The 25,538-nt window shown below is 46.7% G+C and overlaps 1 protein-coding gene across 2 annotated transcripts in view; it reads left to right on the forward strand.

Annotated features, from left to right (window-relative positions):
- The window catches only part of Cac (calcium voltage-gated channel subunit cacophony), a 209,774-nt gene that overhangs the window by 102,432 nt on the left and 81,804 nt on the right, over window positions 1-25,538 (forward strand). Inside the window, exon 1 of one of the 2 annotated variants that reach the window (XM_076797556.1) lies at window positions 123-257. The exons of the other annotated variant lie outside the window; for it this stretch is intronic. The gene's annotated coding sequence lies outside the window, so the exon portion shown is untranslated. Of the gene's footprint in view, window positions 1-122; window positions 258-25,538 lie in introns of those variants that run through there. 2 annotated transcript variants of the gene reach the window in all.

Raw genomic sequence — 25,538 nt, forward strand, 5'->3', positions numbered from 1 at the left:
TCGTCGTCGTCGTCGAAGTGACAAGAGGATAGAGAGAAGCTCGCGCGTGCGAGAGAGTACCCGGGTACAAAAGAAACGGCCGTTAATCTCTCTGTCGGCGTCAGTGCGCGACCGTTTCGTGCACCGTTTCGTCGAGTGTTGGTGGTGGTTTGTCTTAAAGTGGTGCCTGAGCACGAAGAGGGAATCGTCGCCAGCAGGGCAGAGGCTCGAACGCATGTAGGAACATGGCCGCAACCAGCCCCTGCCTCCCTCTAGAGGTGAGTCCAGCGAAACCAACCCGAGGCGAACCACGATCCCCTTTGCGATCGCGATTTAACCTCGCCGGAATCGTTCGCGGCCACTCATTCTCTCCTTCCGATGTCACCTTCGTCCTCCACCTTGCTCCTCGAGAATTCTCAACACTCGATCGTCCACATCCTCGCACACGGTTCCCTAACCTCAGAGGTTGGTCGGGCTGCGCTCTCCGCGCTTCTGTCGTCGACTCCCGGTTCCCTGACCGTTTCAGAGACGTCGTGCAGCTACGAGCTCGATACAAAATAGTCGAACCTCGAAATTTTTGCGACACGAGCATTCCGGTGTCGCCTCCACCTCGATTCACCTTCCACGTTTCGCTGGCGGTTCAGCGGTACAGGCTCTACGAGCTGGTTCTACTCTCGTTGCTCTCGCGAGATTGATCCGGAAATTCTGGATCGTTCGAATGTGCAGGGAACCACCACGAGAGAGACTTTCTCTCTCTCTCTCTCGCTCTCTCTCTCGCTCTCTCTCTCTGCCTCGCTAGCTGTTCTTTGTCCGAGCTTTCCGCCGCTGCTCGCTACCTTTTCCGATTTGACCCCTTTACCTCGTTCTGCCCGGTAACGACCGGCCGTGTAGGATTCTCCTATTCCCTCTCTGTCCAGCGGCGTCGCGAGTGCACCGGCTCCTGGGACGGTCGTTTCTCCAGACAGAGGTTAAAGCTTCGCCGATCCTGCACCGGTTTGCCCATCGGACCCACCGCGAATCGAAATTGTCGCGTAGACCACGGCGGACACTCTTTCGAACACGTTCATTGCAGATAACGCCCAGCACAAGGGACGATTAGTTTAGTTCGGAAATATTAGTTCGTTGCACGCGAAATGTCCGATTTCAGAATGCATGTGCCGTGGAGTGTTTTCAATCAAGAAATACTATCGTGATCTTACTTCGTTATTAATCGAAAAACTAATTCCGGTTACGTCATGTTCGAGTGCATTTCCGTTGATTAAGCTGTGCAGGTCTGACGAGAGTAAAAAACGAAAGCAATCCAGAAAACTTAGAATTCCGGTGTCATTTTCTGCATTGCTTCAACGTGTTGATTATTGTTCGTAACACGAAGCAGTGAACATACCTCATTCACGTCACATTTAATTTAACGATTGAACCGCATTACACGTGCGACCGTCCTGCACGTGGCCTCACCGCGTCTTTCTGACGATGGTCATCTTTAACACGTCAGAGAATCTATCTGTCGACAATATTCTATTAAACGCGATGCATCCTCCCGCAAAATGTGAGAAATCATATCGTCATGGAAAATTATTTTCATTTTTTTATGCGACATAAAAAATCGTGAATGGAGGAACCATCAAATAACGGAAAGAAATGTTCAATTGTAAAACAGGTGGCGTGAACGTTGACAGATTGCGGAAAACGGAAAATATTTATTTAAGAAAACGAATTATAATCTAAAATAAAATATTTGTTTAAACAAACGAATCTATATGCGGTCCCTGTATCTGGCAAATCAATTTGAGGCAGTTCTGCATAAAAATCCGTAGTCTAGTCGTGGATAAATTGCGAACAACAAACATTTATCTTTCCAAAAACGACAAACAAAACGGGGTCTGCACGAAGGTTAGCGTTTCTGAGCTGTGACCGTCTTGTCCGACTGGTTCCGACCGGCAATGGCAGCTCTTGCTGTCCCCGTTTGCCACGGTCTCGTTATCAGGCCGTCGTCGTTTCAGCTCGCTTATCGGCTCGCGCTGTCTCGCTCTGTATCACTCTGTATCACTCTGTATCGCGCTCTGTCTCGCCCTTGTTCGCGCGAGTTAAAGGAAACGCCGCGATCGTCCCCCAGGGGGATGCATAAAAGTTGTACAGCGTGCGGAGCCTTTGGAGCGACGAAACCGCGATTCGTCACGCTGCTTTGTGCCTGGTTGCCCCCCTCCCCCACCACCCCATCTCATCCGCCACTGCCTCGTTGAAAAGTTGTCAAAGGGGTAGAGAGCGCATTTCCCGAAGCGTCCTCGAGCTTTCGCGAGACTTTCCTGCCGCGCCGGAAAGCCTCTGCCAGCGATTTAATCGCAGCGATTCGATCCTAATGGGACCGGTCGATTTCCCGAATTTCCACGTCTTTCCGTCCCTGCTCTGAGAAAATCGGAGCTGGAAAAATGATGGGAGCAGAAAACGTCTTTTCGGGGTTCACAAAATGAGAGGAAAATAGTCGTGTAGAATTGTGACTGTCCAAATTTTTTGCCATCCGAAGAAGTCTGTTTAACAATTTCCCGTGGATCTGCACAATCCCAATATAATTGTCAATTGAAAAAATCAGAACGTACAATCTTGACGCTTTCTACCGAAGGAAAGCTTTTCATAAAACAAAAATGGGAATTTGTATGAGCAGTTCGGTTATCGCAAATAATCGGAAGCGTGGCAGGCATCGGGAGCGGGTCAAAATGACCCGGCGTACGCTGTACGCGTCGCTGCTCGACCGTCCATAGCCCGGGGATTGAAATAATTAGATAAAAAGTGGGTTAAAGTTTTTATCGAGTTAGCCGGGTCGTTATCGAGCCGCAGAGGCAGCGTGCTTAAACAGCGAACAGTCTCGCGGCGTCCGACTCTCACGTGCCCCATAAATAATCGCGATGCAGCGACCACATTCTCGTGTACGCCTCGCTATATCGCGTTCGACGAGGAAAATAAATGCTGAAACATTTCAAAAGTAGAAAGGAATTTATGCCGTTCGCGCGTACGTACTAATGTAGCAACTTTTTAACTCCGGTGTCGTAGAAATTAGAGGGTTGGTACTGAGGTGATTACCTCCTCTAATGTTTATCTTCCTAATCTTTATTTGAGTGGTTCGAAGAAATGATAATCACAAAGTGAAACGCTTGGACAGTAAAGGGGATGTTCAGACATTGTCCAATGTATATTTTTAACTTTTCTCTTGCGTCGAATCAGCTGCTCAATCAGCTCCCAAATGACTCAATTGGTTTCCTGTGAAGCTCGTCTTGGTGCATTGCATTTCAATACCGAAATCAAGACATTTCTTTCAACCTAGAACATTTTCATTATCTTTTTTACATTCTGGAAATCACATTAAACTTTTTTTTTCATACAACAATTCAATTTTAGCAATTTATAGAATACAGATGAGTTTAATAATATGAAAACTGTTTTGAATAATTGTCTGGCTATTTTTACCAGCGAAGTCACTATTGCAAAGGGTTAACAAACGATTTATCCCGAGCAACTCCTTTTGCCCTCCGTAACGTCTCATCTTTGAATTGACGACTTGATTTATGCAAGATTTCATTGTATTTTGCACCTTTAATGGTTAAAAGTGCGATAATAAAACGTTACGCAATGGAAGTCGATAATATTCGCTCGTTCATCGTTCCAGCTATTGAGAGGACGGTTAAGTAGATTAGCCCACGGTGAAAATTGAGTGTCAGACAAATATACTTGAATTTCAATCTTATATATATGAGAACAATTATGCTGTTGTACAATAACAAAATCCGGTTAATATTCGGCTGGCCCTCTATCGTTTTTGAACCTCCATACTTTCATGGTTAAACATTAATTAGCAGAATTTTCAGTGGAGCTTTACCGATCCGAATAGTTCACTCAAGGGTTAAAGAAACGAAATGCGAATGAGGCCGGCGCAGGGTCGGCCGCGACGAGCGTTGCAGCGAATTACTGCATCTAGGTGCATCTCGAGAACGGTCGGGCGCAGTGGAAAAGGTCCGCACGCGGTCAGACGGCGTTCGCGGAAGGACGCAGCGGGTTTTCGGGCGCGCGATAAAGCGCAGCTAATTGTATTTCGCGCGCGGGCTCCGGTTTCGCACGGCCGAGTTCTCGGTCGGTTCGCTCAAGATTAATTAAGAGCGCCGGGCCGCGACGGCGACGGCGGCGTTAATTTCGACGGCGTAATTTTTCTCGACTGGCCGACCAATCGTAAATATCGCGCAAAGGGCATCTTCGCTTCCCGAGCCCTCGGCACTAATTCGCCCGCGGCGGGGCGAATCGGAAATTTATTTTGTACCGGCGGAATTTATCGTTTTCATTAAATCGCCAGCACGTTGGCCCGTCGCGACGCGACACCTCTTCCGTTTTCAGCTTCGACCCGATTTTTTCTCTTTTTTTTTTCTTTCCGTTGCACAAGCTCGTTCCGCGCCGGAACCTCTCGCGCACCCTCGAAAATAAAGGTCGCCGACCCGAATCGAATCGGATCGAACCGAACCGAACCGAACCGGAGCGGAGCGAGCCGTCTATTATCCGAAATTGCTCTCGACGTCGTTTCCTCCGGCTTTTAAATCGGCGTCCCATCTCGCGCCGAACATAGAGCCCCCCCTGCTCGATCGAATCGGCGAGAATATTTAATGCTCGATGCATCGAATCGGCTCGGAACGATCTGTAATTTGCCGGAGTATCGGCAAACTCTGGATCTCGATGCGAGATCCAAATTTATTCGGGACATTTCGGGATACAGGTATTGAATGTTGGTTTTTTTTCAGTGATCTAAATAAGTTCAGAAGAATGTTACTGTGTTCCTAAATTCCTTTAAAAGTTTTACTATTTTCTATTTCACACCATATACAGTTGCTAATTATGGCGTTCAGACCTAAATTCCAATGATCCCTAAATTTCTAGGGACTCCAAATTTCCAGTGATTCCAAATTTCGAGGGACTCCAAATTTTGGGAGATCCAAAATTTCGGTGGTCCCTAAATTTTCCAAGACCCCAAATCTCGAGAGACCCAAAATTTCGATGATCCCTACATTTCCAGGGACCCCAAATCTTGAGAGATCCTAAATGTCGAAGGAGTACAATTCTTGAAGGATCCTGAATTTCGATGGCCTCTAAATTTCCAGTGATCCCAAATTTCGGGGGACTCTAAATCTTGGAAAATCCAAAATTTCGGTGGTCTCTAAATTTTCCAAGACCCCAAACCTCAAGAGACCCAAAATTTCGATGATCCCTACATTTCCAGGGACCCCAAATCTTGAGAGATCCTAAATCTCGAAGGAGTACAATTCTTGAAGGTTCCTAAATTTCGATGGCCTCTAAATTTTTCAGTGATCCGAAAGTTCGAGGGACTCTAAATCTTGGGGGACGCTAAAATTCCCGAGGCCCTAAATTTCAACAAGTAAGGGAGTACAATTGTTCCAGCAGGTTCTTGTTGGGGCGTAGAAACATTTTTTGCAGCCATTTCTCGTCGAGGCGAGGTTGTGTTGCGTAAGGCGTCCCCGGTCTCACGGTTCGTCGACGGCCGAGGATCGCGGGAAAGGAGGTCGACGATCCTAGTTACGAGTGTCCTCGCGAACACGTTAATTTATTAGAGATCCGTGGGGCTGGTTTGTCACGTAAAAGCCGGCGGTGTTACGTAACTGCCAATTAAATAATGGCTCTGAGCGTGCCGGCCGGTCGTTTCGTCGTTCGCTCGGCTAATCGCGTTCCGCCTGTATCCAGTCTCGACCCGATCGATCGGACCCGTTACCCGTTACCCGAGGGGCCGTCGGATTGATCGTTGCACAGGAACGAGCTGCGAATCGCGATCACTATCACGATCTATTCAGTTCTACGAACGAATGTGGCGCAATTTTTCTTTGGAACCAAATCGTTGGCTTTTGCGTGTAAGCCCTCTAGCCGATTTTCAAAGATAATCGCCGGAATTACTCTGTAATAGAAACTTATTAGCCTAATGGAGGGAACAAAAATGAAAAAGAAGAGGATGGATGACTCTGTGACGAAATTCTGGGCCCTTCGAAATTTAGGGTATGCCAACATTTGGAGTCCCTCGAAGTTTTGGTACCATCGAAATTTAAGATCTCTGGAATTTTTGGTTCCCCAAAATTTAGGATCCCTGCAAATCTAGATTCCCTGAAAATCCTGGGTCCCTCGAAACTTAGGGTCTCTCGAGATTTGGAGTCCTTTATAGTTTTGGTACCACCAAAATTTAAGATCTCTGGAAATTTTGGATACCACCGAAATTTAGGATCTCTCGAAATTTTGGATCCCTCAAAATTTAGGACCCCTCGAAATCCAGAGTCCCCCGAAATTTTGGGGCCTCTCCAAATTTGTAGTGTCTCGAAATTTAGGAAAATAGAGAGTTCCGTCTGGAAGTTTGTTCTTCTTCGTTAATAAAGGAGAACGGGTGACATCGAATAATTATTTTCATGGGTTTGAGTATGGCGAATAAGCTAGTCGATGTAGTATGAATCTTTTTGTAAATCGGAGTAGTATGCGGCGCGGCACGTGACAGACGCGAGGCTTCGATTCGGCCAGCAGTTGGCAGAACTGATTCTGATTCTGACGCCTGTGGGTAGAACGGGGAGAACGATGACGCTGGTGGAATCGTGGCCGAACGGGGTGGCAAACGGGTCGAGGGGGTGGGAAGAGGGTCGGTCGAACGGCCGAGGAGGAGCCGAAAGGGCGGCATGAATGAACGATCAATAGATATATAGTTTGCTTGCTTGCTGCCTTGCTTGCCTTGCTTGGTTGCTTGCGGCCAGGTGCCCACCACCTCTGGATTTTCGGGGGTGCCGAGGCTTTTCCACCCCCCCCACCCCGAAACCGTCTCAACGACCCACTGTTCTACCCCCGTTTGTTTTCCTCGCCTTCTTTATTCTCGTCCGCAACGTAACGAGTTTAATGTGAAAATGGTGCAAGTAAGTTAATAATTGGATAATGAGAACTTTAATTAAATAGAAGTTCTTCAAAATAGAATAATACGGAAAATCGTGTTGTAATTATTTTATTTAGTGGTGATTAAACCCTTACGGTGTGTTGGACTAAACAGATAAATATTTACTTACACCACTTTTGCATTAAATGGCTCGAATGTACCCTTGTGCCATTAACAAAAATTGTCACTAGACTCTATATCACAGCTAACTATATTACTGATAACAATATCTTCTTTTCATTTATTCGCAAATCGTTGACTAAGGGTGGTTTCTATTTAATCACGAGTGTTTGCAGCGAGTCACAATCGAATTGTTAAAATTGGAATATATTCATGTTTGAAATTGAACGTATTCCTGTTATATTCATAGCAATATTCCTGCAGTTTGATTGTTGATTTTGGTAAATTTAATCTCGTTTCCTTTTTGAACCGATTTCGAAAAGGCGGAGGTTACTCAATCCGATCACCATGTGAGTGTGTTGCTATTTTATGTTATTTTCAATTATAACGAAGACCCAGAAGATTGGTATAAATTATAAGGACTCAAGGTTCCCCTAGTTAATTATTACCGTACAGTCTATATAATACTGTCTATCGATTAATCTCGAAAAAAAAGATGTACTCGCCTAAGTAATAGAATTAGATTCCCCGGGGAATTTTCTTCGCGTCCTCGATGGTATCGCGAGCATGTTTAATACACCTTTCGTTTAACCTAATTGATACGATAATCTGACCGAACAGAGTATGTTCCGGGCACACGGAGTTCACGGCACTGAATTAGGTGAACGAGCGTGTAGCGTCTCCCTCGCATCGCCATTCCGCGTTAGCCTCGTCTCTTCAAACGAAGATTAAAATGAACGTCCACGTTCTGTTGAATAATATCTCAGTTTAAAAAATTACTATGACCGAACTCTCCTTCTGCACGAATTTCTCCGTCTTGGGTGATTCATACAATTCTAACGAACCTTATCTTTTTCTCGGTTGAAGGGGGGGAAAAAAGACGGGTGCCTCGAAGTACACTACATTTTCGCGTTCATATTTCTCTGGCAACAATGCTCGTGCAGTTGACAGCTGCACTGCTTACCCCAACAGAAAGCTTCTTAATGCCACAATTTCATGGTACAGAAAAACTGTAATAATTCTCGACGATTTTATGCGAGCCAACAAATCTACACATGGGAATACCGTTGAATTATAAAATCAAATTCTGAGATCATTTTGGCAGACTGAAGTACAGCAATTCCGAGCTTCTTAAATTGCGAAACGCACCGGTGCGAACGGTGATTGCAGGTGTTGGCCGAGCATGGCGCCCTGCGGTTGCAGGGTGTTTTGCAGGCCGCTCGAAAGAGCGGCGAAGGGCTTTCGGCGAGCAGTCGTGCTCGAATGCTCGGTGACCTCGTGCCGCACCGTGGCCCGAACAGACACACAGCCAGAGCGCGTGCACGCGTGCGTGCGCGACCGCGTGCGTGAGTGCGTGAGCGCTCGTACACTGCGCACACGTCGTGTCGCCGACGCTCTGCGTATTCCTCGTCCTCCGCTCCTCTCCATCCCCCGTGGCCTCCGGGGGTTGTCCTCCTTCCAACACTCCCTCCCCCCTGCACCCCATGTCCCGTACCACTTGGCAAATACTGGAGACGTCGAGTCGCCCCGGTTGACCTTACTATTGACAGGGCCGGCTCGCCTGATTTATTAAGCTTCCACCGACGTAAGGAAACGAGCAGCTCTACGCGTAGACCCGCGCTATAGCTCGCGACCGTCCTCGCCGAAAAGAACTACCGCCACGGCCCCAACGCTCCATTCCGGGCTGCTTTCATACGCCCGGCCCATCCTCTAGCACTCGCGCGAACTATAGAGCCCGATGAAACCGTTTCCCGAACGATTCGAGGCTCTAATGGGGCATTCGAGTGTCCGTCGCGCGTTAACCCCTTCACGCGGACACAAAGACGTCCCAATGCGTCGCGAGTCCCTTGTGACCTGATTTTATGCGTTTATAGGAAAAATGGGTACATCCAATTTAAAAGAGCACGGTCATCGGAGAAATTAAGGATCATCGTTCTATTATTCTCCATGTATCGTAAATACGTTTCTATTGATCCTCTGCTTCTCGCAATGGGTGCAGAATATTTTTATTTTGTCTGTGCCATTATTCAAAGGATTTTTATTTAGTCGAGTTACCGTCGAAAGCCTCCGAGACCAACCCTCGTGCACAGTCCTCGTGCTCGTGTGATTGCCATGATATCACCTGCATTGGAATAACATTGAAACTGAACCCTGCGCAGTCGAACTTCGTGGCGCCACGAAAAATTGCTGATTGAAAATATTTTTAATTTCATTAACCCTTCGTCGTTCACTCTCTGACGGCCGCTAACAGAATTGATTGTTCGTTTTCCGATTGCTAGGCGATTAGAAAGTTTGCTGTACCTTTTGTTTACTTTCAATAAGACTTGAGAGCTACGCGCACAACTGTGCTCGAAACTTTAGACGATAGGAATAGTTCACTCGAAGCAGGGCTGAACGAAGGGTGTGGGAAAGTATAGTTCACGACCTATGGTCACAGTTGTTAGGACGTTTCTGCGTATTGAAAGCGCAGAAAGCCGTGTAAAAGTTTCGCGAGGTTGTGTGTAAATGTTAATGGTTGAAGAGAAGTTCAGGAGGATCAACGAATCTTAATGATAATGCTCTGGGCGGCTTGTTAAAAGGGCTCGGTTGAGTAAGGAAAATTGCGTTGGTTGACAATACCAGTCTCGAACATTGCGAATGAAGCTTTTCGGGAAACCTAACACACACATCTGCAACTGGAATGGGAAATTTTCGCTCGCCAGTGTGTCGGCGTCATCATGATCTCCTACGCTGTAATGTTATAGTTCAAGGATCGGAGAAGCGACGCGTTGCGTCGCACACCGCGTACGTATTCGATTATCAGGACAGTACGACGACACATACGCGTGCGTCTCTTCGACGGGTCAGTGCTAACTACACTCCCCCCCCCCCTTGACCCTCTGTGACGCATTCGAGCTTCCATAAGTATAATTTCTACTCTGTAGACTCGAATGACGCAGACCGCGAATGCGTAACTCGAACTTGACTTTTCCGTCGACACCCAGGAGTTTCGACAGCGTTCACATGGAAACGGAAAAGTGATATTCAATTAATAAATTTTTACAAAAATTTTCTCTGAGACGATACAGATACTTTCATCTTGACCCTTACCCTATGTTTCTCGATTTATCAAACTATTTCGCTTTTTTATTTAAATATTTACGCTGCGCAAAGAGGAGAGTGTGATCAGCATTCCCGTTAAATTAGAGCATGACGTCTCTCATGGGGAAGTAGACGTCTTCCGGAAGAGCAGAGCTTCTCCACCATGGCTGGTAGAATGGATGGGCCGAAGGTCAGGACACCGGCAGCTATAGCACTCCCCCGCAGAATGTTATAGTTCAAGGATGTCCGGTGTCTAGGAGTCGCGCGGGGACCGCACACCGGTGTCATCGGTTCGTTCTCGGCCCGTGCCACGGAGAATTTATCGCGTAATAATAACCGCACGCTATTAATATCGCCGCTGATTGATCCGGTGCATGATCGGACGACGATCGTCGCGTTCTGCAATCGGGGCGGAGACGTTAACGAGCCTCTTTGAGAAGTTGCTCGACCGTACGAGCAATCGACGGCCTACTTTGTAATTAGGGGACCGTGGACGGGGGCTCGGAGGCGAATAGAGACGCCCCTGTGACGAGAAATCAAGGTGCCATTATTGCTTGTTATCAATTTGCTCGGGACGAACCGGCCGGTAAATTACGATGAATTCATAAGTGCAGTTACCAACGAAGGTCATCCTTGCTGTATCATTCTCTTCGTAGCTGCAAGCGTCAGAACTGCGACATAATTTCCTAGCAGGAAATATACAATTTCCTGTTAGGGTCGCGAAGTCGATTAGAAACGAGAATAAAGAAAATCGTGCACGCGAGATATCGATCGTTCCCGGAGCCGAGTGGAGACGTTCTGCCAAAATACAGTGGTCTGGGTCGTGAAGAGTCGGACACGAAGTAGAAAAGGGCAGCTTGGCGCGGCCAGTCTCCCAGATATTAGGTCATCCCATAAGTCGGGTCACACATATACTAATACAACCGTCCTATATTCTGTTCATGACATATCAGCGTCAAAACTTGTTATACAATTCGAGACACACTCTATCGTTAAAGCGATATTTTTCATTCCGTACGATACTCCCAAAATATAAACGTTATTATTTCATACTTAAGCTTAGCGTCAGAAAACGAGACTAATACCGTTCATGATATATTCTCGTCAAAACTTGTTATACAATTCAAGACACATCCTATCGTTAAAGCGATGTTTATCATTTCGTGTGATATTCCCAGAATATGGACATTATTATTTCATACTTAATCTCAGCGTCAGAAAACGAGACGGGATGACCTAATAGCAGAAACGCGCTTGGATCACTAGGGAGTGTTGGCACATGTTTTCCTCGTCTCGTCGCGTAAGTAGCAATCCCTTGATCTCGGTGCTCGTTTAATACCGGTAATACTCGAACGATAATCGCCGATGGTCTCGCGACGAGGAATTGCCAAGCGTATGCGAAAGGACGGATCCTCGAGAGCGATTTAGTGTACCGGGTGTCTCGATCAACAATCAATAATCTTGGAACAACGTCATCACGAGGTTCACATACAACAGCGCAAAAAATCTTTTCTGAATGCCATTTCATCCTAAGATCATTTCTCAAAACCATTGGAATATTTTAATACGAGATTATATATTTCGATATTCTTATAGAGCACAAAAAGACGAATTCAACGACCTCCATAACCGTACCATTCTGATGATTCACTCTCGAGATATTTGTGTCTGAAAGTATCAAGTATCTTTCCTTTCAGACACTGATATCTCGAAATTGAACGATCAGAATGGTATGGTTATAGAGGGCGTTGGTCTTGTCTTTTTGTGGTCTATAATGATATTGAAAGAAGTATATAAGGTTTCGTGAGAAAAAGTACCCATGACCTTGAAATGTCGAGTTCATCAATTTTTTGTGAGTCAACCAATTCATTCAATAATTCTCCACTGCGTGTCGTCACGCATTAAATAATAGAAAAATAAAGAATATGACTCATTTTGACTCCTCTGATGGTTAAATCAGTGCATAAACAGGCACGGCTGACGTGTCTGACCATGACTCACCGTTTCCACTTACTCTGTGCTGTTCGACGAATTTTCAGAGTCGGTTCCCTCGAAAAAGAAGCGTCGATTGGAAAAGATTGTGTGCTACATTTTTTACTTATCTTTCACCGCAACTTCTAGGACACCGTGTATAGGACATACAGTTCTACCGCTAGCCGAGATGCAGCGCAGTTTTCTCGGAAGATTCGTGGGTCGGCGCCAAGTGGCACGAGCACACTTGTCCGATCGAGACGAATACGTGCCCCCCTGCTAGCATTTTACATTAGTCATCTTTCATAGAATACGCCGAGGGGACTGGGAAATTGTGTGCCCTCGGAGCTAATGGAAATTAAACCTCGTCGCACGGTAAATGTCCTATTTATGTGGTCGCATGGTGTACGTGTGTCTCCTCGTTTCGATCGTGGCGCAGCGTGCGCAGATTTCTGTTCGGCTAACCAGGAAAATGATGGAACATCGATCTACAACACTTTGCCGTTATTCTCTGCCATTTGCTGTTCCATTGATCCTTCGCCAATCCGTTCGAACCTCATTGGAAATTGATAAATACTTTTGTTCTTTCGCCGGGGATATAAAATATTGCACCCCGGTACTGCAACGCAGGGGTGTTCTTTCTTCGGAAAAAGTTGGTCAAAATTAAATTTTCGTGTATCGGTGCATCGGGTGCAGCTTGGATTTCTTAACACGATCGCTGTTAGCATTTATTGAATATGTTAAAAAATTGATTTTTCGTGGTTATAACAATTTGATCAGTTGCCACGGTATTGGTGACCCGCCCGATGGAATACTTTTTGCGAGGGCTGGAAGCAGGGTTTCTGGAAGCCGCAAGGTGGAAATTCTTTTCGCGGAGGCGTGGGTGGATTCTTCCGAGTCGCTAGTGGCGTTTAACAGTTTCCGATCCCAGGCCATTCCGATATTAGCAGGAGATGTATTTGTAGGTGGCCTGGTTAGCTCATGCTGAATAGAAGGAAGATTCGGCCGGCATGCTCGGCTCCGTTTTCCCTCGGCCGAGAACTTTCCGGAATGTTCGAAGGCTCGCGTTTCGTGGACGGTCGCGACGCGTTCGAGGAATCGGCGTGACGCGAATCGAGAACATGGAAAATCGCACGGTCCCGCAAGCGAAGTCGAAGTCGAAGTCGAAGCCGAGCGTAGCCGAGCGTAGCCGAGCCGGCGTGAGTTATTTCGCTACGCGGAAAGTTCGCGGAATCGTACGCTCGAGGAATTTGCATGTCCTAATTAGCATTCTTCGGGGAACCGTAAACGTTGCTCTTAATCTATTCGCCTCATCAATGAACACTGGCTTCTTGGTAAGGTTGTTTCACGGTCGCGTGTCCCGTCCATTCATTCCGACCAGTCACCAAATCATGCGCCGGAACGCAAGCACCGGCTGTGTTGTTACGACGTTCGACAGCTTATCCATTTGTTTAATCGACGTTTCGACGTCCCATCGTGGCTCGCGCAGCGCTGAACCGTTAGCGGGACGAACACGTCGTCGCGTTTCTCGTCGAAATTGAATTATCACGTGCTGTGAATTTTCGGAAAAGTCAAAACGTTAAACAAAAGGTTCTGCTAAACGTGTAGAAATTCAGCTGATTAATAAAGAAATTTTCTAGTGCAAAATTCGGATGTGTCGTTTCTGAAGCTTCCGAATGCCGGATGATTCGGAATCGTTGGATTGTACAGGTTTGTGCAAACACGGAATTTTGTTCCTCCTGCAAGTAATTGACCATTTATTCCAGTGATTTGAGAGCAGTGTAATGTGTGCGCCCGTGTTAAGTTTGATTGAGGTTGCCACGCAGTTTGAAAATTGTTTGAGGGCATTTAGCTGAATGTCGTACAAAGGCTCATTCTCTGGTGAAACACTCGTGCATACTGCTGCGAAAGTTTCAAACATCCTGGACATGGCTTGATGCTAACTACTGTCAGAAGTTCGGGTTAAGGCAGGCTGCTGAAGTTTGCGCATACATACCGTAGTCGTGCAGATCAATTTACTTCGGTTACTGCAGAGAGAAAGTTTCCGTTACGAATAGTGCTGGTCAATCGGAAGCGAACCGATTCAAACTTCTACTTTCAGGTAGATTGAAGTATTTATACAGTTTTATGAATCGTTTGAGGACGTTTCTATGACGTGGATACGCAAGATTTTCGCCTGTTTGACCGGAAACGGTGTGTCACGCTCAAATGTGAGACCTAAATCTAGTGGTTTGCAGTCGTTTCACCCTGTACGAGGAAGTTTGAACAGTCAGCGACCATCGTAGCTCGTTTAGAAGAGTAGTGGCGTTTGAAAAATTGCAACCTCTTTAGAAATCAATTGTCATACTGAAGTTAGAGACCCAAAACCACCAGCTTGCAGTGGTTTGGCCCCGTATGACGAAGTTTGAACAACTGGCGACCGTCGTAGCTTGTTTAGAAGAGCAGTGACGTTTGAAAAATTGCAATTTCTTTACCAATCATTTGTGATACTCAAGTTAGAGGTCTAAAACGATCGACTCGCAGTCGTTTGAACTTGTCTGACGAAGTTTAAACAACTAGCGACCGTCGTATCCCGTTTAGAAGAGCAGTGACGTTTGAAAAATTGCAACCTCTTTAGAAATCACTTGCCATACTGAAATTAGAGGTCCAAAACCACCAGCTTGCAGTGGTTTGGCCCCGTATGACGAAGTTTGAACAGCCAGCAATTGCAGTTTTCGTACACGGCGCTAGGAAAATAGAAGAAAGCAGCGGTTCGTGCACAGACTGGTGGAAGAAGCTCTTCGGGAATCGCGTGTGCGATGAGTGGCGTGGGTGTGGGACGAGTCAGACGCGTCTCCGGCGTCTGGTCTTGACGTTCTTCCGTTCTCCGTCCTCTTCTCTCCTCGAGCATTGATCGTTCCCGCTGGTCTCTGGGAGGAATTAACGTGGCAGTCGCCGCGTTCTCGTACCCGAGCTTCTGCGAGACGATGTTCGGGCGCCAGACGATCGCTCCTCGTTTATGGTCGTCTCGGTACGCGACGATACGAGCCACGTAGATACGCGGCTGCGTCCTTTGTGGCCGCAGCCGAACGTTCGCCAATCTCGAAACCATCCTGCCAGAACCAGTTCCTCTCTCTCTCTCTCTCTCTCTCTCTCTCTCTCTATCGCTCTCTCTCTCTCGCTCGCACTTTTCTGTCTTTCATGTCGCGTCGTCCTTCGTTTGCCCTGGTTTTTCGGGTCTCGTTTCTTTTCCCGCTGTACATATTTCATTCTTTCTTCTGCTTTCTTTGGACTCTTTTCTTCGCGTGTATCGGCCACCGAATCTGTCCACGATCATCTCTCGTGCTGCGACCGTCATCCCTCGGATGCACGAAAATATATTTCCACTGTGAGCCAACGATTTTTCCATTGAGCGAACTGTCTCTTCGATCCTCGATCTTCTGTTGGCAATGGCTGCTACACTATTTTAAAACTTAACCTATTACAGTCAGATGACCGATTTTCTATTTCACAACTATTGCAATTATGAAAACGCTTTCATAGGAAACGACTGCATTGAAACACATCTTCTTTATTTAAACAATTGGTAATTAACGACGTTCCGCCGGTGAAATTCTCGGATGGTAAAAACAGGGTTCAGGATCGTCCAAGGCGATCAATCATTCGCCAGCACGATTATCTCGCCGTCACCTCTCGATATCGCCGTCCAGGACGTTCAATCTCGACCGATTTATGGTTTCTGCAAGTAGGAGGAGGAGAGAATCGAGCCGAATCTCGACGCCCCTCGATAAACCGGGCTCCCTCTCGCTAATTTAATTACCCGCGGTTGGCAAGCCTGTTCCCAGGCACGCGGAAAACCGCGTCGACTCACGGAAAATCCCGATATTCCGCACCGCTTTGCGGAAATTGACTTTCAACCCTCTACCATACGAGCTGCCTCTCCATAAGGTACTATCGGCTTTTGGGTCCATCATTTTAACTTTTTTTTTCAGCACTCACCGCTACAATTTTTGGCTAGAGAATAGCTTATATATTTTTGCAACGATCACCTGTTGCGTTTGGAGAATTCTTCGAAATCGTTAGACTTAATAGAGTTCAGTTCTCGAACCGCGAGTCGATTAATATCGGTATTGTGTATTGGATCACAGCCTCGATTTTGTAAATTGATGAATGTTTTGAATGAAGAGTGTCAATGGAGGATCGACAGGTTGTAATAATTTGTTAATTGAATTTAACAGGTGGCTTACAGGTGAATTATTCAAAGAATTTATTTCTTTGGATACAGATTGCACAAAGGAAAATTTGGATTAACACATTCTCGTTGTTTCTTTAACATAAATAACATAAAATGTGCCTAGTGTTAAAATATTAAAAATTAAAATGATTAAAAAAGGAAATGTACTTCCATGTAGCCCCTACATTCAGCAATTAATGCAGACAATTTTTATTTTGCGTAAGATACCGCAGTCTAGTGATAAATAGACTGTGAGTCTGGAAAATAAACATTGTCCACATAAATAAATAGAAATTGTAAAGGAAGGAAGGCTGTTATTCACATTTTCGATCGAGTTTCGTCGAGAAGCCGGAGACCGTGATTCGGTCTGCTGATCGTTGCCGACGCCGACGCCGACGCCGACGCCGCGCCGACGCAACGTGTTAAAACGCATGCGTTTAGACGCAGCCGTTTATAGTGGCAGCGACTAGCGGCGCGTTAAAAAGAAATCCATGTCTTCGACCTCCATGCGCCTCCGTGCTCTCGCCAACGAGTTTCTACACATGCCACGACGCCCAGCACTGCACATAAACTTCAGACCACTTTTGAATCATTTAATGGCAGCGTTCACTTAACCCTCGGACGATAGACCCATTTAGGTCTTTTACAATGGATGGCGCTTGAGACCATTCTCTACTTTATTATCAATTTTCCAAAACACGAAATCATCGAACACGAGTTGTCGCCAAGATGTCAATCCATGACCCTCTTCTGCTAAATCATCTTAATATTTCATAAATGAAGTGAATGTAATATTAAATCTAGTTGATCGCTATAAGTTTCGTTCCAGTAGAAAAAGTAAACGATTAGTCAGCCAAAGGGGCGAGTTCCGAAAAGCGCCTAATCGCCCTAGAGATCGGTTGTTCCCAGCAGCGAGGATGAATGTGTCGGCGAGGCGCAATTAGAATTGCGCCAAGGCTATCCGCACGAGCCTAATACGGAGCTAAGGCAGCATAAATAGCGCTAACAGCATTGTCTGCGCATTAAACCCGTGTAACGCGGCCCGGTCCAAAGGTGGCGGGGGAGGAGAGCTAGAGCGAGAGAGATGCAGCCGCCTAGCCATAATAACCGCCTACATGCCCGGCGAAATTACCTTTCGGTCTATTTGCCCCCAGAAACCGGAGGTTACGTCAGCCGCACACGTGTGCGACGAATACGTGTACATCCGTTTCGTTTACAACGTCCCACCCTCGAGGTGGCATTCATTGCGCGGGGGTGAGCTTTCACAACCACGGTGTACGTTTACGTGGACGTTTACGCGTTATCTGTATGTGTACGTTTACATGTTCTGCTGTACGTGTACGATCAGACGCACACGGCCAATCACATATGTAATTGACGCCACACGCTTTAAACTAGAAAATCTTTTTCACAAATGGACTTCAGTTGTTCCGCCAAGCTGTAGTTTAAGAATTACGAAAAAGTAGAAGTTGCTTTCCAAAACTTTTCAAATCCACTTATTGCCGGACTAACCACCGCGTTCTCTTATCCCGCACAACGCGTCGACAGCTTCTTCGATATCCTCTTCCGTTGTCAATTCTTTCTCGATCATTTCTGGAACATCGAGATTTCATTTCGTCCTTCGAGATTCGTCTTCGACGAATCTAGTTCGACGGAACGCGCTGTTTTGCGACGTTAGTTTTCAAGCGGCGGATAACGCGTTACGGGCGAAATGAATTTTTTAAAGAGGGCCGGGGAATTGTGTCACCCACACACGACCGACATGGAAGTGAACGTGAGCGATACCGACGTCCTGGCCCGAGGATCTGCCGTTCGCGATCTCGAGATCTGTTCTCCATCCCCGCGTCTCCCGAAGCTCGTCCCGATTCAATCCCTTCCGGACTGGGCGGCTACGCTCTATTATTTACTCCTCGAACGCGAGAGTCGAGAGATCGAGCAACGTCGACCTATTTTTTATTCAACGGAACAAGGGTTCTCCCGGCCCCGCCGATCGAGAAATAATAATCGAACGATGCGCCGTTTTCGAGGGCTCGGGCCACCGGTTATCGGCCGATGGATTTTTCCTTCGAGCTATCGTTTGCCTGTTATTATTAGACGTCTCTATACGGAGGCAAAATGCTCTAGACCGGATGCAAGAAACGGGAGCTGAAGTGCGTTGAATAATAACAGAAATTCGGTTCGGTTTTAAATATATTCTAAACGTGCTCTAATTGGAACGATCACGTGGCGCCTCGGTGCAAACGCATTTGGTGCAAAAAGATTTTCTAATAATCTAAATGCTCGGTGCAAAAAGATTTGCTTATAATCAAGGTTCAACGAATTTTGCAGAGTAGATTATAAGCCTAAAATAATTTTCCAAGCTTCTCATGTTTCAAAATTAGTAACCCCCTATACGATAAATATATCCGCCATCGCTTCTTCGCCCCCTATCGTCTGCACAAGTCATCGGTTTAAGAAATGACTTTGGAAAACGAAAGCAGAGACTTCAACCTTCATAATAAGCCCAGGTAGATTGTCATACGATTCGTTCTTGCGAAATTATAATAGATCAAAGCTGGGGCTGTCTACTGCTGGCTCGCGCCACGCGTTTAGGCGAGAAATGAAGCGTTCGAGGGGACAAGCGAATCGCGTTACGTTATAGTCACTGTAAGGATATCGGAGCTCGACAATGAAGCGTGTAACGTACGGCCGAGCGAAATCAATCCGGCGAAGGTGTTCGAAGCGAGAGCGAGTTGAAAGCGTTCCAAGCCGAGCGCGGCAGTCGAACTGTCGATAATACGTCGATCGATCTTCCTCGGTCTCGCAGTTGTACACCTGGTTGTACTATTGGCCGATCTTGCACGAAAACTTGCTGACACTGATTACAACTTCTTCGTCGCTCATCGTTTCCTCGAAGAAGAAGAACTCGCAAGAAAACGGACTCTGTCGGTTTCCTCGCGAAGGTACAAGATAAAGTTTGACGGCTCTGCCAATCGCTTCTTTGTACCGTTGTTCACCAGTTTGTCAAATCGCGACCTGCGAACATTTCAATACGCGTTGCGAACAATTTAAGTCATGTTCGCGCAGCTCCGCGATTTGTCATTCGGCTTGGAAAGTCAAAGAGTGGAGATTATTTGTGCAAAAATCGCAGATGAGCAGAGAGATTGACAGTGCTATCTTAACTGTTATTTTCCAAGTAATTTATTTTGAAAATTCCCAAATCAGATCTGTCACTTCTCGCGCATGTTTAGCGAACACTTCAATACGCGTTGCGAATAATTTAAGTCATGTTCGCGCGGCTCCGCGATTTGTCATTCGGCTTGGAAAGTCAAAGAGTGGAGATTATTTGTGCAAAAATCGCAGATGAGCAGAGAGATTGACAGTGCTATCTTAACTGTTATTTTCCAGGTAATTGATTTGGATAATTCGCAAATCAGATCTGTCACTTCTCGCGCATGTTTAGCGAACATTTCAATACGCGTTGCGAACAATTTAAGTCATGTTCGCGCGGCTCCGCGGTTTGTCATTCGGCTCGGAACAACAAAGAGTGGAGATTTTTCGTGGAAAAATCGCAGATGAGCAGAGAGATTGACAGTGCTATCTTAACTGTTATTTTCCAAGTAATTGATTTGGACAATTCGCAAATCAGATCTGTCACTCTTCGTGAATGTTTATTTCTGCGGAGGCCGGCGGCGATTGTTGCTCGGCCGACGCGACGCAGGAATCGCTTGGAAAATGAATTCGAGCGAGGACGGGGAACGATTACTGGCGTCGGGGGTGTCGTTCTCGTTCTTCGGTGGCTCTTAATGGCTAATTTATTGCCGAGCTCGCAATCCAGCGGAGCACGTCGCGTCGCGCGGACCACCTCCGAGCGATCCACGTGTCCCACTTGCATTTTCAACGAGCCGCCTCGACGACCACTGGAGAACGTATCGTCCGGTCTTCTCTTATCTCTCTTTCTCTTCCTCCAAGTTAAACTCGAACTCGAACTCGAACTCGAACTCGAACTCGGCGAAGACGCACCGGGGATCCACCGGGTCGCGAAAGGTTTCCATTAAGCTCGCGAAATTGGATACGCTATCGCGATGATCGCTGTCGATGCGATCCGTCGATACGATTAACGCCTGTCGATCGAACCGCGTCTCTCGAGAGGACTGTTAGCTGCAGAAGTAAACTCTTCCCGATTTTTTTTTTCTCTTTTTTCGAAAGGTCTGTATTAAAAGATTACTGAACTGCGAATTTTGTGCGTTTATTACAAAATTCAGTGAACGAAAGGAAAAAGAGAATTTATATTGTATGCCTGCATTTTCTTCAGCGGCTCAATATTTAGAACGGAAGAATACAATTTTATTTTAGGTTGAAAATGCTTAACAATAAGGCTGCGAATCTTTGTGCAAAGTAAAAATGGTCTGTATCGACACAGTAATCATTTAGGCACTGCGAACTTGACTTGACCGCGAATTTTTATTCAAAATAGAAATTCTATTAACTGCAAGACACAGAAGATGCATAGACATTTATTCCTTCTTTTAATAAATGAATTCAGATGAAAATAGCAGAACAGCATTTCCAAATTCTTCAAATTCTATTTTCCAATCGATCTAATAATCTTTTCGGAATGTCCAAAATTGCATTGTCTACCGCGAAATGTCTGATCCACCGAAGCTAGGTGTCGTTCAAGGGTTAAGGGTCGAGGCTGGAATAGGTTCGGAACAGTTCCAGCCGAGATGGAAGGCGGACAGTCTCCGCATAGTGTTCCCCAAATGTCTCTGCCTACGCGCCCCGACCTAAATTCACGCATTGCCTTCGAGTGCAGGCCGGATAATCGAGTGCGCGCCCACGTCGGTGCAGGGACAGGGGTTGCGCGAGTGGAAACAGCAGAAGGAGGATGCAAGTGGGTGCAGGAAGGTGGAGGGAGGTGCGCGTGAACCTTGGAAGGTCTAGGATCGCCCTCCGCCGACCTACGAGGCGGTTAAACGACCTCCGAAGTAGCGAGTCTCGTTAAAAAATTATTTAATAATACTCCGTTGCTTTCGAAAGCGTCTGCGGAATCGTTCCGTGCATGAATCAACCTCGTAGCTCGTGCTGTCGGAGCTTTGTTCATTCTTGAAGGTACAATTTGTCTGATCATGGCCTGCCAATTCTACTTCCTTCGCGAGCTACCCTCGCGTGCAATCGACAACTATGACAAAAATTGGTACGAGCAATTTAAAACAATGAACGGATTCGACGAGTTTGAGAATGTGAATATATATTAAAATTATTAACGAGGGGAATAAATGTTTACTCAGCTCCCGTGTTTCATGGCTACAAAGAATATCTTGGAAAAACGTTGCGTTTGAACGGGGCCGAAAACAGTCACGAGCAACGTTCCCGCACGCAACGAACAGGTTGGGGAGGGCCTATTAATAACCATAGGGGGTCAAAGTGTTAACAGTGGGTCCCCATAGAAGCGGGTCGGTGGAACAGAAGCCCGTGGAAAACGGGGCGAAGGTTCTGATGCACGCAGGCGGTGGTAGTCAGAGCTAGGCAGTAGGCAGAGGCAGCCGGTAGTCGCGGTCGTAGTGGTCGTGGCTCGGTTGACGTCATCGGGCAAAATGGCGGTGAGGTGACGTCACCGGGAACCCACCCCTTGCCACCCTGTCTCTCTCTCTCTCTCTCTCTCTCTCTCTCTTTCTCTTTCTCTCTCGCACGGTGGCTCCGCAACGTCGGCCGACAGGGTAGCCTCGATATCGTATGGATGCCAGAGAAGAGTATCGGACCAAGAGAGACAGAGCGAGAGATACAGTTAGAACCAGAGAGAGAGAGAGAGAGAGAGAGAGAGAGAGAGAGAGAGAGAGAAATAGAGAGAGGGTGAGAGAGACCGATGGGCGCCTCGACGCTCGCTTCACCGGACTCTCGGTGATTTTTGGCAAGATCGTTTCGCGCATTTAGAGGGCGACATTAGCCGGCTTTTCGGGTAACGATCGGCGTCGCGACGGACCCGGGCCGCCGGGAGACGCCCTATCCGTTTTATCGGACGGTCGAGCGGGTACTCCGCGGGTTCTTCCGACCCGCTTTCCTCGATGGCGAGCGCAGCTACCCAGTTTTGTTCCTCCTGGCAGCGAACGGAAGCCAAAGATGCCTCGACCGGTACTCGCCGTCGTTCGAGCAACCCTGATCTACGTACTGGGGATCGCGGGTCGCAGCGGACGGTACGTAGGCGGGTCGTCGACGGGGATCCGCCGCCGGCTCCGCGGAACGGCGTCAGAAATTATTGCGATCTTGTACTGGAAGCCGTAAAACCATGTCTCGTTGTGCTCCAAGAACAGAAATTGCGATTATGAGAATTGATTTCTCTGCGCGACCGACTGTGGACGTTCTCAACCTTCTCTTGGCGCGAACAGCACCAACGAAACATGCGTGAAAATTAATTCGATTAGGTGCTGTACAAAATAGTGGTTGGCGCACGTGTGTCACGCTGGTACAGAACGTGTTATTCCGATTCGAACCTGTCAGTTCCAGACAATTTATTAGATCAAAAATGGTCAGGCTATCGTAGGTGGAGTGTTTCAAAGTTTTGAGCATTCTGACCGTGCTTTTATCTAGTAATTTGATCGAAATTATGAAAATTGACTTCCTGCGGAAATTTTCAAGCTTTCCTCGGCGCGAGTGGAGGGATTAGAGAGTGCTCTCTTTGAGACGGAGCGATCGTGATTTAGAAATAAACAGGATTTCGAGTTGGAAGTTGATGCATACAGCTTTGAGATTAGATTGGACTGATTGTCTTCTGTCTTAGAGGATTACCTAGCGAGCGATGGAAAGAGAATATGCGAACGAGTTGGATGGAGGATTGCCTTCCTTGAATAATAAACTGTCTGAGCAAATCGTTTCATCTACAGAGGTGCTTCCGATATAATTACAACCCCATATTAACACGTTGACTGGCATGGGGATCATCGTTGAACGAAGCTACGGAATTAAATTAAAAATTATTGTCGCAAAACTAATGCCACCGAACATCGTTCCGTTAATGCTGAAATTAAGTAGATCATAGTGTATGGTGAAAACTTTATTATCGAGTAACTAGCAATTGCTATTAACACTGAACAAAATTCAAAATTATTAAAATTGTAAAAAAAGCTTTGGGAAGTACTGAATCGACTTCATTATTTAAGCACGTGTGACAAAAACCGTACAAAATTTAAATAAATTCAATTTTCTCACTTCTGTAAGGCGATTCACTTGTGTAGGTTCTGTGAAATAAGCGAAACTTGTGCAAAACGTATAAAATTAAATGTTGCGCATTTCATTATTGCAGTATGGAATTAAACAAATGTACACCCTCGACAGAGTTCCCAGAGAAAGCACATTTGCGCTCACCGACGGCAGGAACGAAAGTGTCGCAGCTGAGATTGGACCGTGAATCTCTGGAATACTCATTGGAATTAGCTATCCTCATGATAACGCGGGAACAAGCGAGCGATAGAGCGTATTAATTAGAGGACAGTGGTCCCGACGAGACGGAGGCAGAGTGCGCGCAGCGCAAGATTTGCCGGTTGTCCAGCGCAGAGCTGAGACTCGGCTGCGAGCCAGAAGCTAGGGGCGGTGGCACCGGCGCACTCCAGAAAGCGAGAGAAAGAGAGACAGAGAGAGAGAGAGCTGCCTTGTATGTGTCTTACAGCTTAGACGACCGCCAATTCCATCCCTGTCGTTCGGGGACGGCTTTCTTACCCTCTTACCCTTGCTTCCTCTCAAACACCTTCCCCCGGTTCACGGTTCAACGACAAACCCCTTTTCCCTGCGAACGTTTCGCGTCGGTGAAGGTTCGAGGATGATTTGTGGTGTTCGGCATGATGATCTTTAACACGCCAACTGCCACATTGGTTCCACATGGATGACATTAATCTTGGAAGCCCATATTCATCTCGATCCGCTCGAACGAACCGAGTTTTGTTCAGATTTTCATAATAAGGGTTCGAGTATCATCTACTGTGATATCCTTCTAGGTTCATCGGTTAAATTGTTTTGCCTTTCTGAGAATTTCTCGGGTCGATTATCAGCTCTGAGTTTCGGCGATTACGTCATCATTTTCATAGGGTCATGGTCCATGGTTGAAGAATTTTTAGTGCATTCTTCGAAGAGTGCACAGTGAACTGGCCGCTTTAGGTTCAACTGCTCACATACATACGAGTAATGGAGAGTATAATATAGGTACCATCCGTTCGGATAATCGAGATTCTACTAAATCGTCGAGAGTCGTCTAATAAAATGTACACTGGATGATATTTTATTCAGAAGAATGTCCCAGATGTCTCGACAAAAGTGTGACAAAAAAAGATAATCAAAATCAAAAAAGTATTGTCACTGTGCTAGTACTGTCTCACCTTCAGTGATACACCTCGCGATATCGGCGACGAATTTTTCGCAAATATGATGCACATCTGTTTCGCACGTATCAGGACGTTACGGTGGACGGGTGCATAGTTTGATTTTCGCTCGTAAACTGTACGCGTGCGCGGACTGTGTTGCGGTATCTATCAGGGTGGCTGGTTTCTGCGAAACGGCTGGTCGCGTGCACAGCCTGCAGGTGGCTTGCAAACTCGATGAACTCTGCGCATACCTCTCTCTCTCTCTCTCACACACTCTGAAGCGTTCCTTATCGAGAAGTATAATAATGCAGCCGCGTGTCGTTGACGGAAGAATGTCAAGATGTTGTCTTTCTCTCTCTCCCCTCTCTCGCGGCAAGAAATTCCTGTTCAGGAGCGCGCCGGGGCAGGAGAGGAGCAAAAGGAGTCTAGTGGCTGACTAAACGACTTCTGAAAAGGTTAACGCGAGAATCATGCACACCGATAGAACAATTTTCAAGGGGGTGCACCTCGTGCCGTTGCGGAGCGCGGCGGCGGCGTCACGTCTTTCATATTGATTTCTCGAAAGATATTAATAACCCTCGAGAAGTATCGCCGATAACTGATGAGCCATAATAAACTTCCAAGTGCCGTCCCAGTTGCCGCGAATAGACGCCGATCTACGCGTCCCACGTTCCCCGGTAGCTGGTATGGGACACCATGGGGACCGTGGGAAAAAAGACGAGCAGCAACCGCATCCTCCACCGTCGCCGCCGCTGCCGTGCCGCGCCGGCTCGTTAGCTGCAACGTCGATCAATCGAATCGCTCGAAAATTCAACCATTTTCTGGATGCGCGACCGGTTCGTTGCGACGAATCGCTTAATTATCGATCACGGTAACGAGAACTGCAGACACGCCGGTT

Source organism: Halictus rubicundus, chromosome 12 (assembly GCF_050948215.1).
Source record: "Halictus rubicundus isolate RS-2024b chromosome 12, iyHalRubi1_principal, whole genome shotgun sequence".
Lineage (NCBI taxonomy): Eukaryota > Metazoa > Arthropoda > Insecta > Hymenoptera > Halictidae > Halictus > Halictus rubicundus.